General features: G+C 40.5%; 1 long non-coding RNA gene across 1 annotated transcript in view; it reads right to left on the bottom strand.

Annotated features, from left to right (window-relative positions):
• The window catches only part of LOC122224854, a 47,772-nt gene extending 26,525 nt beyond the window's left edge, over positions 1 to 21,247 (bottom strand). Inside the window, exon 1 of the long non-coding RNA XR_006204961.1 lies at positions 20,722 to 21,247. This is a non-coding gene — a long non-coding RNA (uncharacterized LOC122224854). The remainder of the gene's footprint in view (positions 1 to 20,721) is intronic.
• Between the last annotated feature and the right edge of the window lie 979 nt (positions 21,248 to 22,226).

Raw genomic sequence — 22,226 nt, 5'->3', positions numbered from 1 at the left:
TACAAATACTAATATAAATGAACCACTGAATTCTATTTTATTCTACTGCATGGAATTATATTTTAACTGGCCAACAGCGAAATGTCTTGTCTTCAAGTTTACATTTTCTCTTGCTGCTCTTCCACTGCCATTTTGGTAGGGCAGTAGGAACTATTTTGCAGGACCAGGGATACAGAGTTTTCTCAACTTGCTATCCCCGCCCTAGAAAAAGCCAGGTTCTTTGGACTTATGGCTAGGGCCTCTGGTACAATGGTGTGCCAGTAGAGGAAGGCAACATGTGTTATAGTTAGGGCAGTTATTCTCTCCCTGTTTTGTTATGCAAAGCAGTGAGGAGGGTGGGAGATGCTAAAATTTGCCTATGATTACAAGGTTGAACTAAGCGTTCCCAGCTATATTCCTGGGAGGCGACTGGGTATATAACATAGGAAAGAAAGAGCAGGAAACACTTAGACTGCAGAGAAATTGCTAGATCAACCGTATCAAGGCCTTGCTAAATGGGGCTGGGCTTAGCAATTATGTATTAAAGTGTTTCCACGTCTGTCTTCCTCTCAGCTAAAAGTTCCTGGGGTACAACTAGCATAATGACTGGCATATAGTGGGCACTCACTAAACACAGATTTAAATAAATGGATTCATCAATGAATGAATGCCCAAGACAAATGAAAGACTCAAGAGAGAGTTTCACGAACTTCCTAAATGAGAGGGGTAAAAATATACAGGTGAAATGAATGAGGGAGGATGGCAGAAAAGCATGCCAGGAAGAGTTAGAGTGGTAATCTTGAGCCATCTCAATGGTGTGGGAGGACTCACTATCCTTGAGTAACCTAGGATAACCCAGAGAAATACACAGTTGAAATCAGATACCTTAAACCTAAGATGGAGTATGCTCAGATTTCCCCCAAATAAAGGGAATCCCAGCATTCCTACTAAAGGAGAATTTTGGTAAAACTCAGAGTTTACATAAAATAATTCACACCATTTGTCTGTTTAGATTCTAGTATTCCATACCAATTATGGCTTCTATACCATCTACTTTCCCAAGCAACTGAGCCCCACTTCAACCCCAGAGGCAAATAATACTTAGAGAAACTTCAGGACATCCAGGCACATCCCGGAGCAGAGCTACTACTGCCACTATTATTAAATATGAATATTCAATATTCAAATATGAATACTCTTTTTTTTTAGAATATATGTTGAGAAATATTCTTTTTTTTTTTTTTTTTACAGATTTCATTTTTAAGTAATCTCTATACCCAGCATGGGGCTCAAACTCACAACCCCAAGAATTGCACATTCTACTGACTGAGCCAATCAGGTGTCCCATAAATATGAATTCTCTTATCATTACCATTACCATCATCACCATAACCACCACCATTAACTTAGAGTGAAATCATCCCATAGCATATCATACCCCTGGACCCCAGGGTCCGGTACCCTGACCAGTCAGGGTGTGCCTCTTCCTTTCCTTCTTTGGATGGTAGCCAGGAGAGCAGTGGGCAGAGTGAGGTGAAATGGTCCCTGTCGTTATATCTGTATCACTAAATTTATGTTTATATTATTAGAAATAAACTAGAGAAACTTTTAGAATTGAGAGAAGACCTTCTAGAACCAGACCTATTCTGGAACTTCAGAAACACAGTCTGGGACTTAATACCTCCAGGATTTTTCTTTTCACTCATTCCATCTCTCATGTTTACTTCTTCTGCCTCCCTTCACTCTCTCCTATAACAGATGGGCCTTTTCCACTGGCAGAAAACATATCTGCCAGCAGCCTTGGGCTTATACCATTCCAGTTATCTTTCCCAGAGGAGGAGATATTTTCTGAGCTTCATTTTGGATTTTTCCAAGGAAAACTCTGAGTGACTTGAGTCTTTACCTATCTCTGGGCCAATCATTATAGTCAAGAAGAGAGTTTTCCCTGGTCCTGTGTATGCTGCATGCCCACTTTTCGGCTGGAGAGTAGGGTCCTACAACTGGCAGCTCCAGGAAAATCATATGGGATGCACAGTGTGGGTGACGCCCTTTCAGGAAGAAGGCGAAGATATTACTTAAAGAAAAGAGATGCTTCAAATGTTCACAAAAGATCGATCAAACATAGCTAGCTTGATGGGAAACTAGCTAATTAGATGAGGTCACATGTGTTAATAATTATTAACAGGTCTAATATATGTTCTCATTATGTTTTTCCAAAAGATTTATTTTTGCTGTTCTCTCCTGTGCAATTATTCAAATGTCTTATAAAAATGTCATATACCAAAAAAGAAAAATCTGTTGATATCTTAATTAGAACTGATGACACCTAGAAGTGATTTGAAAAGAGCAGACATTTTTACAGTAGACTTCCCGTCCAAGTACATAACCTATCTTTCCACTTATTCAACCTTGTTGCAATCTCCTAAAATTTTTTGTAGGTCTTTTATGTAATATAGGTGGAGGTTATTAGCATAATAACTGATACGAGAACAGTCTTTGATTAGGAAAATATCTTAATAAAATAGAGGTAGGGTTGCCATGTACTGCTGCGCAATCTGTGCACTACACAAGTGCAGGAAGCCCTGGTTACATGGACTGCAATGTGAGGCCCCTGGAGCTATGCAATGAAGCAGCTCTGGGAAAAGGTAAGAATATTGACAGGAGCCAAAGCAGTGAGAGGAATGGCTAAGCTTCTCTGCATGAGAATATAAGAAAAATTTTATTTAGTTCTTGAGAGAGAAAAGAATATGAGAAAAGAATATGGATCAGAAAGGTAGCCAAAGAGAAGCTTATGTGATGGATAGTACATAGGTGAAGAGGCCAGTGAGAAAGTCTTGGTAGTGAGACATTTACAACAGGAACGTTCCAAATGTTCAGTTGTTTGAAGTGGGACCGCAGGCTTCTATCTGCAGTAAAATTTCTGCTCCTTCAACTACTTTGGGATGGGAGAGGGGAACAGAGAAGGTACTATGCCCTGGCTTGTATTAAAGTCACAGCAGAGATAAAGGAAAAGACACAATATTGCAGAGAATAGAAATATTCAGGGCATGGAAATGGGAGATTTGAGCCAATCATACCTGGAACTCAGGATTCCAGATGGAGGGCGTTCCTGCTGATGCCTGAATTGCATTTATAAGGACTCCATACCACTCTTAGTAGCGTTCTGCAAATTACTTTGTGGGTTTTTTTCTCTTTTCCCTCTAAATGGGGCCCTATTTTCCTGCCAGTTTTTACACGTTACAGAAATCTGTATCACTGTCTCTATCATCTATCTATCTATCTATCTATCTATCTATCTATCTATCTATCATCTATCTAAAGATATATAAAATATATTGAACATATAACATATATATGAAATAAAGAATACTAAAAAGATGCATTAAGCCTTTTGGTGCCTTTTATTCCTTCCTACTGACCTGGCTTTTATCGGGTATCATTTCCCTTTAGACCAAAGAGTTTCTTTTGGCATTCCTTGTGGTTTAGGTCTGCTGTCAACAAATTCTCTCTATCTTTTATCTATCTGAAAATGTCTTTGTTTTGTATTTCTTTTTAAGGAATCATTAGGGTATATTATAGGTTGACTTTTTTTTTCTTTTGGCACTTTAAAGATGTTGTAGTTTGACTACAATATACACATGTGTGTTCTCCTCGTGTTAATCTTACTTGTCATTTGCTGAGCTTCTTGGTTCTGTGAGTTGATGTCTTTAAAAACATTTTGGAAAATTACTGGAGAATTCCCCACTCTTTCGTCTCTCTTTCTTGGGCTCCAATTACATGTTTTGTATCAGTGGTACTGTTCCAGAGGTCTTAGATGTTGTAATCTGTTTTTATTTTTATCTCTTTCTCTTTGTGTTTTAGTTTCGGTAATGTCTATTGACCCAAATGTTTCCCAGTTCAGTGATTATTTTCTCCACTGTGTCCAGGCTGCTTTTAAGCCCATGAAATGAATCGTTTGTAGCTTTTAAGCTCATGGAATGAATTCATTTTTAGCATATCATTTGATTTAAAAATTTTTCTATCTCTGTTGAAATTCTCCATTTGTTCACATATGTCGTAGACATATATATATATATATATATATGGGAAATATGGTATGCACACACACACACACACACACACACACACCAGAGGCCTCTCTGGTTTGCTTAAGATGACAATGCATTTGCTATCAGTGAGAAAGAACAGCACTCAGGCCCAAGGACATCCAACTGGATTGCCAAACCCGTAGAGAAAATGCTTTAAGTCAATATGAAGGAAACGTTATTTTCTCTCTCTCTTTCTCTCTTTTTTTTTTTTTTACTGTTTGAGAGAGAGCAAGAGCATGCATGAGCAAGGGAGGATCAGAGAGAGAAGGAGACAGAGGATCTGAAGTGGGCTCTGCACTGACAGCAGAGAACCTGAGGCTGGGCTTGGGGCTTGAACCCACAATGTGGGATTATGACCCAAGCTGAAATCGGACACTTAACCAACTGAGCCACTCAGGTACCCCAGAAAATGCTATTTTCAAATAAAAAAAACAAAATCTTTTTTTCCTCTCATTGGTACTTATCACCATGAGATCATAGAGAGGCATTGTGGCTGAGTGTTTCAGTGGATAGAGTTCGCATTCAGGCAAACTAGAATTGAATTCCGTGCTCTGTGGCTTATAAACTCTTTAGTTTTGAGCAAGTTCGATATTCCTCAGTTCTTCATGTGTAAAATACCTTCTTCATACTTGTTGAAAGGATAAATTAACAAAACTCTTCTCTGAGTAAGGCAATCCAAAAGATTGGGCTCACCAGGAATCAGACTTGCCATAAACAATAACCCATCCAGAAAAGGGAGGGTTTTATCAAATCTATTTGACTTCAGAAGACCCTAGAAATTGTATTGAAATTCCTGGTTTGTGCATACACACTTCAGAGAAGTTTTTCAAGGCTATGAAAGGGCCCAAAGGCTTTTCAGGCTTTCTCAAGGCTTTCAGGGCCCAAAGGAATGGGAAATTAATTGCACGGACACACAGAAGTGGAACTTTTTGAACACTTCCTTCATTCCATGAATTGAGAATCACTGTGAGTCTTGCCTAAAGATATCAGATCGATACTGCTTTAGGCAAAACTGTAAATGAAAAGGTCATCAAGACGATCAGCAAAGTATATATTAATCTTTGTACATAGCAAGGTTCATTCTTTCCTGCAAAACAAGTCTAATACTATGGTAAAAAATGCTAAAGAATCAGGGAGACAGTATTTCCTGATACTACTTCACCAATATAGAATAATTAGAACTATGCCTCTTTGTTTCATAAAGGTTTTCAAAAGAAGAATTTGAAAGAATGTAGAGTATATCCTCACTGGTAAAGGAGGAGTTAGTCATTTTATAAAATGCTTAAAAACCACTTTATTTTTAGAATGTTCCCTTCTGTCATTGACATCTTAATGTACTGTAATTTTGAAATGTTTGCATGTTGAGTGAGCATAGCACAAGCACTTTGCAGCAGTGAGAATAATTGCTACTTAAATGTGCTATAAATCGATATATAATGCAAGGATGCACAATAATGGCTTGGAACATTTACTATACTTTAATAGTAATAAAAAATAGTTTAAAAAATCCAAAATACTGAACAGAATACTCGCTGTAGGTATATTCTCTAGTCCTTTATTCGTTAACTATTTGTTAAAGTGATACTCAAAACAGTGAAATCCATGATTTTAAAGCTGTGTATATATAAGCTTCACACTTTTGAAAGAATCACAAGGAGGATATAATTGCATATGTAGAAACATGAATTAAAATGTAAAGGAAAGGGGCACCTGGCAGGCTCAGTTTGGGGGGGGGGGGGGGCGGTGGACATGAAACTTTTGATCTCAGAGTCGTGGTTTCAAGCCCCACGTTGGGTGTAGAATTGTTTAAAAATAAAAAAAATCTTGGGGCGCGTGGGTGGTTCAGTCAGTTGAGTGTCTGATTTTGGCTCAGGTCATGATTTCATGGTCTGTGAGTTCTAGCCCCGCATCGGGCTCCGTGCTGACAGCTCAGAGCCTGGAGCCTGCTTCGGATTCTGTGCTTCCTCTCTCTCTGCCCCTCCCCTGCTCATGCTCTGCCCCTCCCCTGCTCATGCTCTGTCTGTCTCTCTGTTAAAAATAAATAAACATTAAAAAAATTAAAAAAAATTTTTTTTTTTTTTAACGTTTATTTATTTTTGAGACAGAGAGAGACAGAGCATGAACGGGGGAGGGTCAGAGAGAGGGAGACACAGAATCCGAAACAGGCTCCAGGCTCTGAGCTGTCAGCACAGAGCCCGACGTGGGGCTCGAACCCACGGACCATGAGATCATGACCTGAGCCGAAGTCGGCCACCCAACCGACTGATCCACCCAGGCGCCCCTAAAAAAATTTTTTAATTAAAAAAAGTTTAAAAATCTTAAGAGGTAAAGGAAAAATAAATCATATTGTCTCTAAATTTAAACATTTCTGCATATCTTTAAAAACAACAATTTTGTGCACAGTTGAAAACTTTCTAATAGAACAGGTAAGTGCAAAAATACTGCAAGTAAAAAAGTTTTCTTAATATTTAAGACCTGATTAGAACAAGGAAGTTTCAAAAATTGGAGGGAAAAGTGGATAGTGTTAGGGGAGAGGATTTTTCCTGAATTCAAAGTCCAAAGCTTAGTTATTTGTGGAAAAAGTTTAGAAAATTTTAAAATAAATACACCTTTTCAGGGTGCCTGGGTGGTTCAGCTGGTTAAGTGTCCTATGGTAGAGCCCCTCCCTAAGAACATGGTGGGGGCCTCCTCAGAACAAGGGAAGGCAATGTGGCCCAATCAACTCCTATACACATATGCGTAGCTCTGACATGACTCTGTGACCTGGACTGTGTCCAATCAGACTGTATATAAAGCCTCGGTGTCCTGTCTCTCTGTGCGAGAATTCTGCTACATTTCGTGGGGGCTCATCCAGGATTTGGAGATGGCGCGTTTCTACCTCTTTTGTCATTGGGGTGCGAGCCTCCAAGAGCTGGGAGAAGCAACCTTGCCTGGCACCAACAGACCGGGTTTATAGACTAGCCCCTCCCAGCCTGCAGGGCAAGGACCCCGTGTGTACCAACAGAACCCATGAGGCCCAGGAACCAGCTCAGGTAGCACCGCTGGTCAGACTGGTAAGAACCTGGGTTCATTTTGGTAGACCTGCCCCTAAGAGGCAGAAGAGGAACCTGATCACCTCCCAGAGTTGCCTGAGTAGTTCCATAAGGAACGAAACTGCAATTCCAAGGCACTGGGTGCTGGGCAGCGGGTTGGAGTCACTGTGTGACTGTGTGTGAATGAGACAGACAGCAGAAAGGTTCCGACCTGACCGATGGGCCTAAGCAAGTGTTGAGTCCCTTTCCGTGGTTCCGTGGCAACCTCATACAGCTTAAGGCAGTGTCAGACTTCTTCGGGAGTCTGATCTGGGTCAGAGCTTGATACTGAACCCACCAATGCTAAGAGGTGCCTGAAATATCTCCTGGAGGATGGAGAGTGCTGGCCTCCTGAGGGAGGTATTCAGTACAGTACTATCTTACAGTTAGATCTATATTGTAGGAGAGAGGGTAAATGGTCAGAAGTTCCTTATGTGCAGGTCTTCTTTGCCTTAAAGGGGCCAAGAAAGGCAAGTACTTGCAAACTCACCCACTGAGGCCTCTCCTCAGGAAAAGCCACCTGTTAGACCCTCATGCCCTCCTTATCCAGGATTGCCAGGGACAAAAAAAATTCTCCCCTTAAAGTCAAAGCATGTTCAATGTATCTATTGACTGAAAAGCCTCATGGGGGATTTGGCCCCATAAAGGTTTCATTTTCCTTGCAAGATTCTAAGCAAATAAATAGAACCTGGGCAAATTTTCAGACAACCCTGATTAATATACAGAAGTGTTCCAAAACCTAACCCAGATTGTGGGAAAAAAAGAGAGGTAAAAAAAGGTGTTGTTTTTTTTTTTTTTTGTCAGCCCCCTTTTGTCAGCCCAAAAATACGGGGAAAAAGTATGATTTTAACCAAAAGGGCAGGACAGCAGGACAGCACACTCCTTTAAGTTGTTTTACTTAAGTCTTGAAATTGCCCCTCCTTTGATCCAAAAGCTGGGGAGATGGTGATGATGTCCTCACTGCCAGCCTCCAAATGCTCTACATTTGTGTTGTTTCTGTTTAGCAAAGGAATGGATGCCTGTGCCATATAAGGGACAGATGACCATGTATATATAAAGGGCTTTTACTGGAGTACATAGGAGCCATTTTGCTACACTTAGCCCAGTGTATACCAATTTGTAACAACCTAGATACTCTACAATGGATATCCATGTGACTGGAGCATATTTACGTGGCACTGTTGAAAAAGGCAAGGGAACAGACCTTGACTTTGGCCCTTTTAGCCCCCTTGATGGTCAATTTCATCTTTACCAAAAAATGGTTTTTGCTAACCTTTTAAAGTATATTTGTAAAGATGATTACTGTTGGGCCAAAATAAAATTAGTGCATCCTTCTACAACCAGGGAAATCTTGCTTGGCCACAGTCAATACCCCCAAAGTCCCACAGGCAGAAAACGGAGGGATAGGGGAAATCAGCGAAGACAAGGTCAGCTCTCAGAGGCAGGGTCAAGCCTGGATAAGAACAAACGCCCCCCGCAACTCACAAGACTGACAAACTTTTTGGCTGCCAGTCGAACAGCCAGCCAAAACGCAGGGCCAGGAGATGAGGTTTCTCCTGGCTAGCTATGGAAAATTAAGATAAGTGATGCCTCTTCCTCCTTTTGCCTATAGACAGGCAATTCCCCAACTAAGTCCAATACTCCTTTGGGGTGCATTCTGAAAAACTGGGATGATTTTGATCCATAAACTCTAACAAAAAAAAACCCAACTCACTAATTATGATGGGGCTGGAGGTCCTATAGGGAACTTCCCATTTCCTACTGGGGCCCAGGTAATTCCATCCCAAGATCGTCATTGGGACTATGACCATCCCATTGAGAAATGGTATTGCCAACACTTCTAAGCTTGTGCTTTAGAGAAATTAAGGAAGTCCAAGGTTAAGCCCTTAAATTATGCTAAATTAGCCGCTATTTTATAAACACAGAATGAGAGTCCAATGGCCTTCCTGGAGAGGTTGAGGGAGCCTCTCATTAAATATATGGCTATCTCCCCTGACACCCCTAAGGCTGAGGACAAATCTGTCACTCAATCAGCCCTAGATATTCAGAGGAAATGCAAAGATTGGCTGTTGGCCTGGAAGGAACCCTGGAGCTGTTTTTACAAACTGCCAATTGGGTATATTACAACCAAGATAAAAACAAGCAAACAAAACAAACAAACAAAAACAGGAAAGGAGGCTTAAGAAAAATCTGAGTCTTTGGTTATGCGCTACATCAGACCAGGCTTCCCGAGGTCCTGGGACCAAATGCCACTTATGTGGCCAGTCAGGGACTGGAAGCGAGATTGCCCTCAGAAGGGACAACAGAAGTCCCTTGTGTGGAGACAATCACTGCAAGTCTGAATGCCCTCGGGGACCTCTGTCTGTGAGGGCTCAGATAACCACTGCCCTGAAAGGGACTGATGGGGTCTGGGGCTTTTTGGGGTGGAACCCGGGAACCCACTGTCTTTTGGAAGCCTGGAGCCTCAGGTAACTCTGGAAAACTCCAGTAACTAAAAAGCTGGTTCATTTCCTTCTTGATAATGGAGCCACTTTCTCTGTCCTCCTTTCCACTCCAGGCCAACTATCCAAACGCAGCATGACGATTAGAGGCTTCTCTGGAAAACTTATAACTAAATTTTTCTCTCAGCCCCTGGGATGTATATGGGGAAAACTAATTTTTTCTCATTCTTTCTTGATAATACCAGAAAGCCTTACTCCCTTGCTAGGAAGGGACATTATAACTGAATTACAGACTATAGTGCTACTAACTCCAGAACAGATAAACAATTGTGTGAGTTTTGGGGAATTACTGGATATTATATGCTATAGATACTGGGGTTCAGGAAAATAGCTTGCCCACTACATCAATTATTAAAGGAGACTCAATCCCACCTACTCTCTCAAGGAAATAAACTGGGGTCTTACTCATGGACACTGTCTAGCCCTCAGGATGGTTACAAACAGAGCAGGGCAATTACTATTATCTAGCTAACAGAGCTAAAAGATCATTAAAGCACTGCATCAGGCCTTTCATTTAGGGAGGGATAGAACTTATCAAATGGCCCAAAGGATGTTTACCAGGAAAAATTTGTTAAGGACAGTTCAGCAAGTAGTATCAGCTTGTGAAGTATGTCTTAGAAACAATCCTCTCAACCACAAACTTGCTCTCCTAGGCAATCAAGGAACTGGAGGCTATCCAGGGAAGACTGACAATTAGGTTTCGCTCATATGCCAAGGTCAAAGGAATTCCAATATCTGTTGGTATGAGTTGATACTTTTATTAACTGGGTAGAGGTCTTTCCCTTTAAAAGAAATGGAAAAGGCACAAGAAGTAATAAAATCTCTGCTTTATAAAATAATGCCCAGGTTCAGCTTACCTAAAAATTTGAAAATTAATAATGGTAAACGGCCGCCTTTTTCTCTGTTAAGACTCCCAGCTCCTGAAAAAGTTTTACACCTCGAAATAAAGCAAACTGGCTGCTTATGCTCAGCAAAACTCTAACACCTCACAAGCATTAGATGCTTAATAAAAAATTAAATATAGTTAGGACCGGACTCTTGGAGAAGAGAGCCGCCATCGATTACTTACTGTTCCTCCATCACCTGGGTTATGAGAGATCCCCGGACATGTGTTTCAATCTAACTGATAATTCTCAGAGTCTTAGAACCGATAGATGACATCTGGGCATAACTGGACAAAGTCAGGGTGTTCCCTGGATTGTTTCACTGGTTTGGGAACTGGGGGGGACATTATCTTTAGATACCATCTTGTTGGTCAGTATAATCTTCACTTTGTATTTTTCTCTCTGTGTCTGCCGATGCGGGCGCCACCTCATGCCAGCCAGCCTGCCTGTAGAACCATGCCGTGGGCCATATCAACCAACCCTTGGGTAGACTCTAACTGCCGTACCCCCACACTGTCCCTTATCAGCTTGAAGAAGCCGGAACAGTCATCATCCCTGTTCCCTAATGTCAGTTAGGGGCCCTGTTCCAGGGGGAGGAATGAATAGGGAAAAGGTTAACATTAGGCAGGGAGAGATAAGGGACCTTCAGGGAGGCAGACTGCAGCTGCAAGTGGGAGGCTGAAGAAGCAGATGAGGTTCTCCTCTTCTAAAATCCTTTATGGGTGCCCTCCCCCATTTATCAAGGGCATAAGAGGGGATCTAAATGAGATAGGCAATCTAACCCTAAGGCAATAGATGCCGGTCCTCGGCTCTACCCTAAGCACTTTACACCACTGGGTTAGGGAGCGATTACCTGTGAGTCTGACCACAGACGCTCACCCCTTTGCACCAGAAGATGCTGTATGGGTGAAGGAATGGAATGCCCAACCCCTAAAACTCCTCTGGAGGGGCCCGTTCACTGTCATTTTGTCCATCCCTACTGCAGTAAAGTGGCCAGAGTGGGTCCCTGGATTCACCACAGCAGAGTGAAGCTGGCGTCTTTAAACTGGGAGTGCATTCCTGATCCATCAACGCCGTGCAAGCTAACCATATGGAAGAAGCATTCTGCAACTCCAGAGGCTCCAGGAGACTGCCGCCCTGCTTTAGTCACTCCGGAAGCTGACTAATCTACGCACGGCAGAAGCTTGAGGAATCGGTGGTACGGAGGAACAAACAGACTGTCCTTCTTTTCTGTATCTGTTTCCTTAATGCGATGCACTATTACCCCTTGTTTCTCACTGTTATTGTGATTCTTGCTCTACTTTTTGCCATAGGATCGGTAGAGGCTGCCCCAGCAGGCTGGGGGTGTGGTGAGAGGTTTCTGCTAGCACTCATCTTCCTTTTGTGGATAGGATGCCTCGTTGGTATTGGTTGCTTCTAATCTGGAAGCAACCAGATTCTAATGGTCCTCATGTGACCCATGTATTCGCATAACCAGGTCAGGCCAGGGAGTTGCTTGGACCTTACTATACCATACACACTTCTCCTGTCAGGGAAAGATCCTGGGGACCTGCAGACACAATAAGACCACCTATTCCATCTGCCAATGAGAACATCAATACACTTGCTTCAACCCACACAGCACTCCCCAGTAGAGGAATGTCTAGAGGTCCGGAGTCACCCCAAGACAGGCACCGCCAGTGTGGGTTGACTAATTAACAAAACTCAAATTACCAATCCAAATTGGCCGGTGTCTATATTCTCTGATGTAGGTATAGCCACAGGTGACATATTGCCATACGGTTTGCCATGTGGAGGTCTGACATGGGACCGAGAGTACCAACTCAATGATAAATACATGTGTGAGGGGTCTGGTATGTGTGGTTCCTGGCCCCAGGCACGGGAACTCTTCTGTCTTTATTGGAGCTGTGTCACATGAACCACCTGGCAGACTCCAAAACAGACAAAACAGAACTCCTCCAAAAGGGTGTGGCTGAGTCAAACTACCAATCAGGAACCTGTAGCCCCATTTATTTTACCATCCTTGACCCAGGAGACTCAAAATGAAAAACGGATCACCAGATTGGTAAACTTATCTATGGGCAGGGCACAGACCCAGGAACCGTGTTGGATTTTAAGAGAGTTACTGTCACATAACCGTAAGGCCACAACCCACCAGGTCTTTCATTCCTTTTATGAAGAAATGGATAAGGGTCCTCTCCTGCTTCCATCACTACAAAAACTCCGCTTCGAGCCCTAGCAGAGTTTATAGCCCAGACTCTAAAGATGTCTTTTTGTTATGTATGCAAAGGAACCAGCATGGGGGGGGGGGGGGGATGGGGATCAATGGCTATGGGAGGCTAGAGAATTAGATCTCCACAAACTTTACAGTGGAACAGAATACCCCAGTCCTACTACTGGGGTTTGACTCCTCAAAACCTCAATTCTTGGAAAAAACTGCCTTGCCCAGTGGGGAAGGAAGTTCACCGTCTCTGTTGGAAGCTTAACATGACTAGACTATAACTCAACCACCCAGGAAACCCAATGGTGGGGGTCCCCAGAGGACCTTGAGCCAGATCCCCACCCCTTGTCTAACTTCTTCTTCTCTGAGAAGCCTGGGACAATGTCGACGCAGCCATCAAATGAAGGGCCCCAGGTGGACTATACTGGATATGTGGAAGGACAGCCTGTACAGTACTTCCCTCAGGCCTGTCAGGGTCATGTGTGCTGGAAACTATTTGCCATCTTTCTTCCTGCTCTCACCTACCAGGGAGGAACATTTGGGAGTCCAAGTGTATGGGGACCGGAGACTCAAAGGAAATGACATGCCCTACAACTTGGCAATTGAAAAGATAATGAATGGCCTCTGAGCATATAATCCAATGTTATGGCCTTGCCACCTGGGCAGAGGATGGGTCCTCGGGCTACCGCATCCCCATTTACATGCTAAACCACATAATCAGACTGCACATAGTTGTAGTAATTATAACCAATAAAACTGTCAGAGCTCTTAACTTACTAGCCAAGCAGGAAACCAAAATGTGCAATGCTATCTGTCAAAATCACTTGGCCTTAGATTACTTACTTGCTTCTGAGGGAGGAGTTTGTAGAAAGTTTAACCTGAGCAATTGCTCTCTATGGATAGATGATGAATAAAAAGTCATGGAGGAGATCATGGATCAAATGAGAAAGGTTGTCATGTCCCAGTCCAGACCTGGAAAGTTGGAACCCTGGGGAGTTATTTGGAGGATGGTTTTTCAACTCTCAGGGGATTCAAAACTCTCATAGGTATTATTTTCTTGATTTGGGAATCTTGCTTAATTCCACCTTGCCTAGCTCCCCTGGTTATACGGTCTATCTCCAACCTCACTGAGGTAATGGTCGAAAGGAAAATGGCCACGCATGTGATGATGTTATGGAAATATAAACCTCTAACCGAGATGGTGCTCTTTGACCCCAAAATAGGGGAGTCCGAGCATCAAAGGCGGGGAATGTGGTAGAGCCCCTCCCTAAGGAACGTGGTGGGGGCCTCCTCAGAACAAAGAAAGGCAAAGTGGCCCAATCAACTCCTATACACGTATGCGTAGCTCTGACATGACTCTGTAACCCGGACTGTGTCCAATCAGACTATATGTCACCATACATGGGAGACAAAGAAGTAGAAATTGCATAAAAGGCTACACCCTGCTGTACTCGGGGCTCAGTTTTTCGGGTAAAAACCCACTGAGCCCATGCCAGCATGACAAATAAAGTTGCTTCCTAGACAAAAAAAGCCTCGGTGTCCCATCTGTCTATGTGAGAATCCTGCTACAGTCTCACTCTTGATTTTGACTCAGGTCATGATCTCACAGTCGTGAGATACAGCCTTGCAGTGAGCCCATGACAACAGGCTCCATCACGGGCTCCATTATGCACTGAGCCTACTTAAGAATCTTGTTCTCCCTCTTCCCTCTGTCCTTCTCCTGCTCACATGTGCTCACTCTCTCGTATGCACACTCTTCAAAATAAAATAAAATAAAATAAAATAAAATAAAATAAAATAAAATAAAGTAAATATACCTTTTTTAGGATGGAATTTTATTTCTTTCTCCTACATCCTCCTGGCATCTGGCAAATTAGTCTATAATAAGGTAAAAAAAACAAATGCTCTTTTATAAATAATGTACAGGAGGTTAATCTAGATAATGCTTGGTTATTTTGCAGATGTCTGAGGGTACTCAACATAAAATCTTCCCTGGCTTCCACCCTGTGCCTTTGGTCTAGCTGCTCAAGCTGTCACTAAAACTCCAGGCTCCTTCCATCTTTCTGGTCTCATGCTTGGTGTAAAGAGTGTTTTCCTCATGGTAACAAAATAGCTTCCTCAGCTCCAGACATCACATTTGCAAATGACAAAGTCAAAAGACAAACCAGAAAGGACCAAGAACCTCTCCTCATATATATCTTTCTATTAGGAAGAAAAATATTTTCTAGAAGTTCCCCAGCCAATTTCTCTTTTCTTTTGTTTCAATGGCCACAACAACAATGTCACCTGCCACCCCTAAGGGAATCACAGCAAAAAGGAATGGATATTTCCACTGAGTTACTTCCATTGAATTAAAAACTCACAATTTGTCCCCTGGGGCTAATGAGGGACTCACCTGTCCTGAGTCTTCTGCTATCAAATCTCTGAATAAAATTGGGTTTCTGTTAGGAAGGATAAGGGGTAACATTGTTGTATGGTCAGTAACCAATAGCTCCTACCATACATACCACAGAGAATGGTATAAACACCTGAAGGGCAATTTATTCAGTTAGACTGAAAAATATTATTGCCAAGAGAACTAGGCCCTTGAGTTCTCTGGCCAGCATATTATTTCTTTATAGAACAAAAAAAAGCTTCAAGTGAAGTTAAATTATCATGAAAAAGTGACTAGAATCATACATAGAGGAATAGTTATTTCTCTGTGCTCAGGTTGATTCCTTTGCCTGCAATGCCTTTTCCCTTTTTAAACTCCCACATATCCTTTAAAATTCAGCTTAAGCATTATCCCCTTTAGAAAGCTCTCTTTGTTACCCCCATCTTCTCCACCTGCACTTCCCACCCCCAAGCTGAATAACTTGCTTCTCTTCTGTATTACCATAGTATAATAGCACAAGTGTATCATTACACCTACTCTTTTGTATTGTACTTATCAATTTATGTGTCCTCTCCACCAAATGTGAGTTCCTTAAAAGCAGAAACTAGGCTAACTTGTTTTTATAGATTTAGTGGTTAGCACAGAGCTCAATATATGGATAGATATTTGCAGTGAGGCAGAACAATCACCCCTCTCCCAAAAGATACTAAATTTTAATCCTTGAAACCTGTTGCGATGGTTTTATGTGTCATCTAGGAGAGTGTTTTTGGATGAGATTAACATTTAAATGGGTGAACACAGATTGCTCTCCATAAGGTGGGTGGGCCTCATCCAATCAGTTGAAAGCCTGAACAGAACAAAAAGTCTAGCCTTCCTGAGCAAGACAGAATTCTCCAGCAGACTGCCTTAAGTCTGCCTTAAGTCTGCACCATCCACTCTGGTCCACACTGCAGATTTTGGACATGACAGCCTTCACAATAAATTTTATATATATATATACACACACACACACACACACACACATACACACACACACACACACACACACACACACACACACACACACATATATATATATATATATATATACATATATCAGTTCTATTTCTCTGGAGCACCCTGGCTAATACACCTGTGAATATATTACCTTACATGGCAAAAGGGAGTTTGCAGGTGTGATTAAATTAATAATCTTAAAATGGGAAGATTATAAGATTATTGGGAATTATTCAGTAGGCCTAATGTAATCTTTGTAAGAGAGAGGCAGAAATGTCAGACTCAGAGAAGAAGATGCAATGACAGAAGCAGAGGTCCACATGACATCATTGCTAGTTGGGGGCCCCAAACCAAGGATAGTATTTAGAAGCCTGAAAAAAACAAGGAAATTATTTTCTCCTAGAGCTTCTAAGGGTCCAAAGCCCTGTCAACATGCTGATTTTAGCCAAGGGAGACCCTTTTTTTTATTTCTTACTACCATAACTGTAGGATGATAAATTTATGTTGTTTTAAGTCAGTGTGTTTGTGGTAAATCGTTGGAGCAGCAACAGGAAACCAATACAGGGGCAAAGAAAATTTTTTGAGTGGCAAGATGACAAGTATTTGATGCATTAAGCTATTATAATAATAACTACTATTTAATCATTGCTTGCTACACACTAGGCATTTTTACACAATCTTGATCCAAATAACCAAACCAAGATCAAGATATTATTATACCCAGTTATAGATAAGCAAACCAAAATTCAGGAAGATTGAATAATTTTATGAAACTAACATGCTAATAATTGGTATAATAGATATTGGATATGAAGGCACATTACTCTAAATCCCAGTAACCCCAAGATATTCTGAGATATTCAGCTCTAACATAGCACACCAAAGGATGGTTTGAGAGCCCTTTAGCCTTCCCCAATATCCTCCAGCACCCCTAAAGCAATTTATTTATTTAAAAAAATTTTTTTAATGTTTATTCATTTTTTGAGAGACAGACACAGTTTGGGTGGCCGGAAGGCAGAGACAGAGGGAGACACAGAATCTGAAGCAGGCTCCAGGCTCTGAGCTGTCAGCACAGAGCCTGATGTGGGTTCAAACTCATGAACCATGAGACCGTGACCTAAGCTGAAGTCGGACCTTTAACCAACTGAGTCACCCAGGTGCCCCATAAAGCAATTTAAATAACAATGAAATTGCAGTGAGATGTAACAGTGTGCTGATTTGCAAATGTAGTTTTCAAGACAGGTTCCCAGCTTCTCATGATGGAAGCAATGTCTTCTATAAGTCCCTTCCATAGGAAGTTCTGAAGCTGCCCAAGCCTGCCTTCAGGTTGAGTCCTATCCATAGGCTCCCACTCTCCATGAACTGAGACAACTAAATACTGGGGACCTGGCTTGTCTTTATTGTCACATTTTGTATGTTTATTAACTCTTATCTTTTGAAAATATTAATACAATCAATTAGACCCTATTCAGGGTTTGTTCAGGCAATGAGCTCATCTCTTAAGATGATTTTGTATATCTATCAATGCATCCATTTCATACAGATTTTATAAACTTATAATGAACTGAAACTCTATTTTCAAGCTTATGTGCTTCAACTCACCTTTGCCCAATTTACTGCCTACACAACAACTACATAATGAACACTTATGTCAATGCCCATTTGTTTAGAAAATCTTTTTAATGAGTTAAGACATAAATTTCTTGTATTATAATATACGAGTTGAAATATTCATAAAATGTAGAAATTCTGCTAAAAATGTAAATAGACACAACCACAGGTTTCTTGTGGGTTATCATGACTTGGTAGAGAAAGTCCATTAGGAAATATTATATAGTAATAATAATAACTTTTATATATCTATGAATTAAATAGAAAGGCTTGTTTCTTTTCTTTTAAATAATTTATTTTTTTTTAATTTAAATCCAAGTTAGTTAGCATATAGTGCAACAATGATTTCAGGAGTAGATTCCTTAATGCTTCTTACACATTTAGCTCCTTACCCATCTCCTACAACCCCTCCAGCAATCCTCTGTTTGTTCTCTGTACTTAAGAGTCTCTTATGTTTTGTCCCTCTCCCTGTTTTTATATTATTTTTGTTTCCCTTATGTTCATCTGTTTTGTATATTAAAGTCCTCATATGAGTGAATTCATATGATTTTTGTCTTTCTCTAACTTTGCTTAGCATAATACCCTCTAATTCCATCCACGTAGTTGCAAATGGCAAGATTTCATTCTTTTTGATTGCTGAGTAATACTCCATTGTATATATATACCACATCTTCTTTATCCATTCACCCATTGATGGACATTTGGGCTCTTTCCATACTTTGGCTATTGCTGATACTGCTGCTATGAAGATTAGGGTGCATGTGTCCCTTTGAAACAGCACACCTGTATTCCGTGGATAAATGCCTAGTAGTGCAATTGCTGGGTTGTAGGGTAATTCTATTTTTAATTTTTTGAGAACCCTCCATACTGTTTTCCAGAGTGGCTGTACCAGTTTGCATTCCCAACAGCAGTGCAAAAGGGTTCCTCTTTCTCCACATCTTCGCCAACATCTGTTGTTGCCTGAGTTGCTAATGTTAGACATTCTGACAGGTGTGAGGTGGTATCTCATTGTGGTTTTGATTTGTATTTCCCTGATGATGAGTGATATTGAGCATTTTTTTATGTGTCGGTTGGCCATCCGGATGTCTTCTTTGAAGAAGTGTCTATTCATGTCTTTTGCCCATTTCTTCACTGTATTATTTGTTTTTTGGATGTTGAGTTTGATAAGTTCTTTATAGATTTTGGATACTAACCCTTTATCTGATATGTCATTTGCAAGTATCTTTTCCCATTCAATCAATTGCCTTTTAGTTTTGCTGATTGTTTCCTTTGCTGTGCAAAAGGTTTTTATTTTGATGAGGTCCCAATAGTTCATTTTTGCTTTTGTTTCCCTTCCCTCCGGAGACGTGTTGAGTAAGAAGTTGCTGCAGCCAAGGTGAAAGAGGTTTTTGCCTGCTTTCTCCTCGAGGATTTTGATGGCTTCCTGTCTTACACTTAGGTCTTTCATCCATTTTGAGTTTATTTTTGTGTATGGTATGAGAAAGTGGTCCAGGTTCATTTTTCTGCATGTCGTTTTCCCAGCACCAATTGCTGAAGAGACTCTTTTGTCAAAGATTAGTTGACCATGTTTGTGGGACCATTTCTGGGTTCTCTATTCTGTTCCATTGATCTGAGTGTCTGTTTTTGTGCCAGTACCATACTGTCTTGATGATTACAGCTTTGTAATACAGTTTGAAGTCTGGGATTGTGATGCTTCCAGATTTGGTTTTCTTTTACAAGATTGGTTTGGCTATTCTGGGTCTTTTCTGATTCCATACAAATTTTAGGATTGTTTGTTCTAGCTCTATGAAGAATGCTGGTGCTGTTTTGATAGGTATTGCATTGAATATGTAGATTGCTTTGGGTAATATCAACATTTTAACAACATTTGTTCTTCCAATCCAGGAGCATGGAATATTTTTCCATATATTTGTGTCTTCTTCCATTTTTTTCATAAGCTTTCTACAGTTTTCAGTGTATAAATTTTTCACCCCTTTGGTTAGATTTATTCCTAGGTTTTTTATGGTCTTTGGTGAGAAAGGCTTGTTTCTTTCATTTGCTTCTTTTATAAAGAAAAGTACAATTTGTGTTATTTTTTAATTTTAGAAACTATTAAAACTGCTTTATGCTGGTGCATGAAAGAATTGACTAAATGTAACTATGTGACTAATCGAAGGGTACTTTTTGAGAACATAATAATTAGAAAAGATTGTGGTTAGGACATTTCAAATATGGATAGTTTAGAGTTGGTCTGTGTAAAAACCATGTGGTGGTCTTATCACTACTACCCATGACTTTACATTCAGACCATTCTTTTAAAATTTGAGAACTACACAGAGTTTACTTAGTGTACACACATAAAGTACAGGTATCTTTACTAGTCTTTTTGTTAAACATTTTAATTAATTGAGTTCAAAATCTTAAGCAGAATAGTAAGAAAATCTGTAATTAAAAGAAGTACCCTTCTTATTATTTGCTGATTACTAATCACAAACACAATTTATAATAGTACATTTTTTGCAATAAATTAATACAGTGGGGATTTCTTTTAAAGGCATGTTTGGAATAAAAGTTACCTCACACCAGGGTGTGAAACTTTAAAAAATACATAAATAAAAGCCAAAATCCTTTCAGTGAACTTTTTGCCTTCTCTCTGCCAAACAGTTTTCAACCTAGACTTTTCCTTTTCCCAATTAGGTGCTTTCTGTTATCAAACCACTCACTGGGTCCTGCTCATTCCACATCCTTAGCATTTCCATCTGTGTATCCCCATCCCTAGTGCAGCCAGCTCTCTTAGTTCCGGCCACCATCATCTCCTTGCTTGGGTTTACTGCAGTCGCCTTCTAAGCAGTTTCTCAGTTTCTTTGCCTCTGACCTCCACTACAACCTCCTACCCACAGTCACCATCTAAAATTCTAACAGACCACTTAGTCTTTGTGAAATAAAAAGCTAATTGTGCCACTCTGCTGCTTAAATCCTTCAACAGCTTTTCGATGATCTCAGAATAAAGTTCAAACCTGGAAGGTTGGGACATGAGGCCTTAGATGATTTAGACCCCAGTTAGGTCTCCACATGTGTCGTCACTTAACACAGTAAGCACCAGAAGGTCAACAACCGCAGTTTGTTTGTCTTAGTCTTTATATTCTCATCGCCATCTCAGTGCTGGAATACAGTAAGTAGATGTTCAATCAATATTTGTGAAGGAGTTTCTGGCCTAGTTCTGTGGTTTAAAAAAATATGCTTTCAACTGGTTAAAGCTTGTATGAAGGTGAAAAGCTTCCTGAATTCTATCAGCTCTTTGGGACTCATCTTTATGCTTGGTTCCCAGAACTTCACTAGGCATTTGTCTCCTCCAATATGGCGCTATGTTTTCCTGACCTGTATAACTCAATGGCATTATACCATCCCAGGGGTTACTTCCCAGACTATTGCATTCCCCATCATCAACTGAAATCCAACTCTAAGTTGCATAAGGAGAGCTTTTGTAAAAATTAGTATTTTTATTTTAATCACTAAAATTTAATTTTGCTATTCTGAGGTATAGAAATAACATTTCAAATATATTTGCAAAACCCAGGAAGTTATTCTAACATTTAGCATCTGCATAAATAAATAAATACTTTTAAGTCTGGGAGGTTTTTAAGTTTTAAGCCTAGCTTTCCTAGAGATTTTGGTTTCAGCTCTGAGCTACTTAGTTAACCATTCCAACGTTCCCTGAACCTCTCATCACTAACCATTCTCCCTTTCCTGCCTCTTTTTTTTTTTTTTTTTGGACACACACACAGAGAGAAAGAGAGAAAGAGCACACACATGAGAGAACATGAGTGGGGGAGGGGCAGAAGGAGAATCTTAAGCAGGCTCCATGCTCAGCATGGAGCACCATGTGGGGCTCGATCCCATGACCCCAGGATAATGACCTCAGCCAAAATCAAGAGTAGGACACTGAACCAACTGAGCCACCCAGGCACCCCCTTTTCCTGCCTCTTTAAGTAGTAATTATGACTCTGATAGTATTCAATTCCATCATGAAATGAATTTCATCCTTTAATATTGGGATTCATTGGATGAAAAATGGCCATTAACATAATTTAAGTGATGAGATAAGTGTGTTAAGCCATTAATAAAGATATAGAGATTATATACTTAGCATCTTTGACTATATTACCACTAAATGGTTATTACTTTTTGAACAATTAGTATCTTAATCTTTACTTACATCCAGCCATTCATTCGTTTTTGCTGAAAATTTCTTGTTGAATCATTTCACAGTTATTTCTTGGGATTCTACTTTGTGCCATGTTCTATTCAAGGAAGTGTGGATATGGGGTCTGGTATATAATAGGTGTCATCTCTACCCTGATGGAGTTTGTATTCATTGGGTAGAGACAGATGGGACACAAAGTGTAAAATAATATAGTTTTGGAAATTGCTTACTACTATAAAATAAATAATATAGGACGATAGGATGGAGTGATGAGAGGAGAAAGGCTAACGTAAGGTAGTGATTCCTCTGGGGAAATAA

The sequence above is a fragment of the Panthera leo genome, chromosome B4 (assembly GCF_018350215.1).
Source record: "Panthera leo isolate Ple1 chromosome B4, P.leo_Ple1_pat1.1, whole genome shotgun sequence".
NCBI lineage: Eukaryota > Metazoa > Chordata > Mammalia > Carnivora > Felidae > Panthera > Panthera leo.
This window is presented reverse-complemented; position numbering and strand designations above follow the sequence as displayed.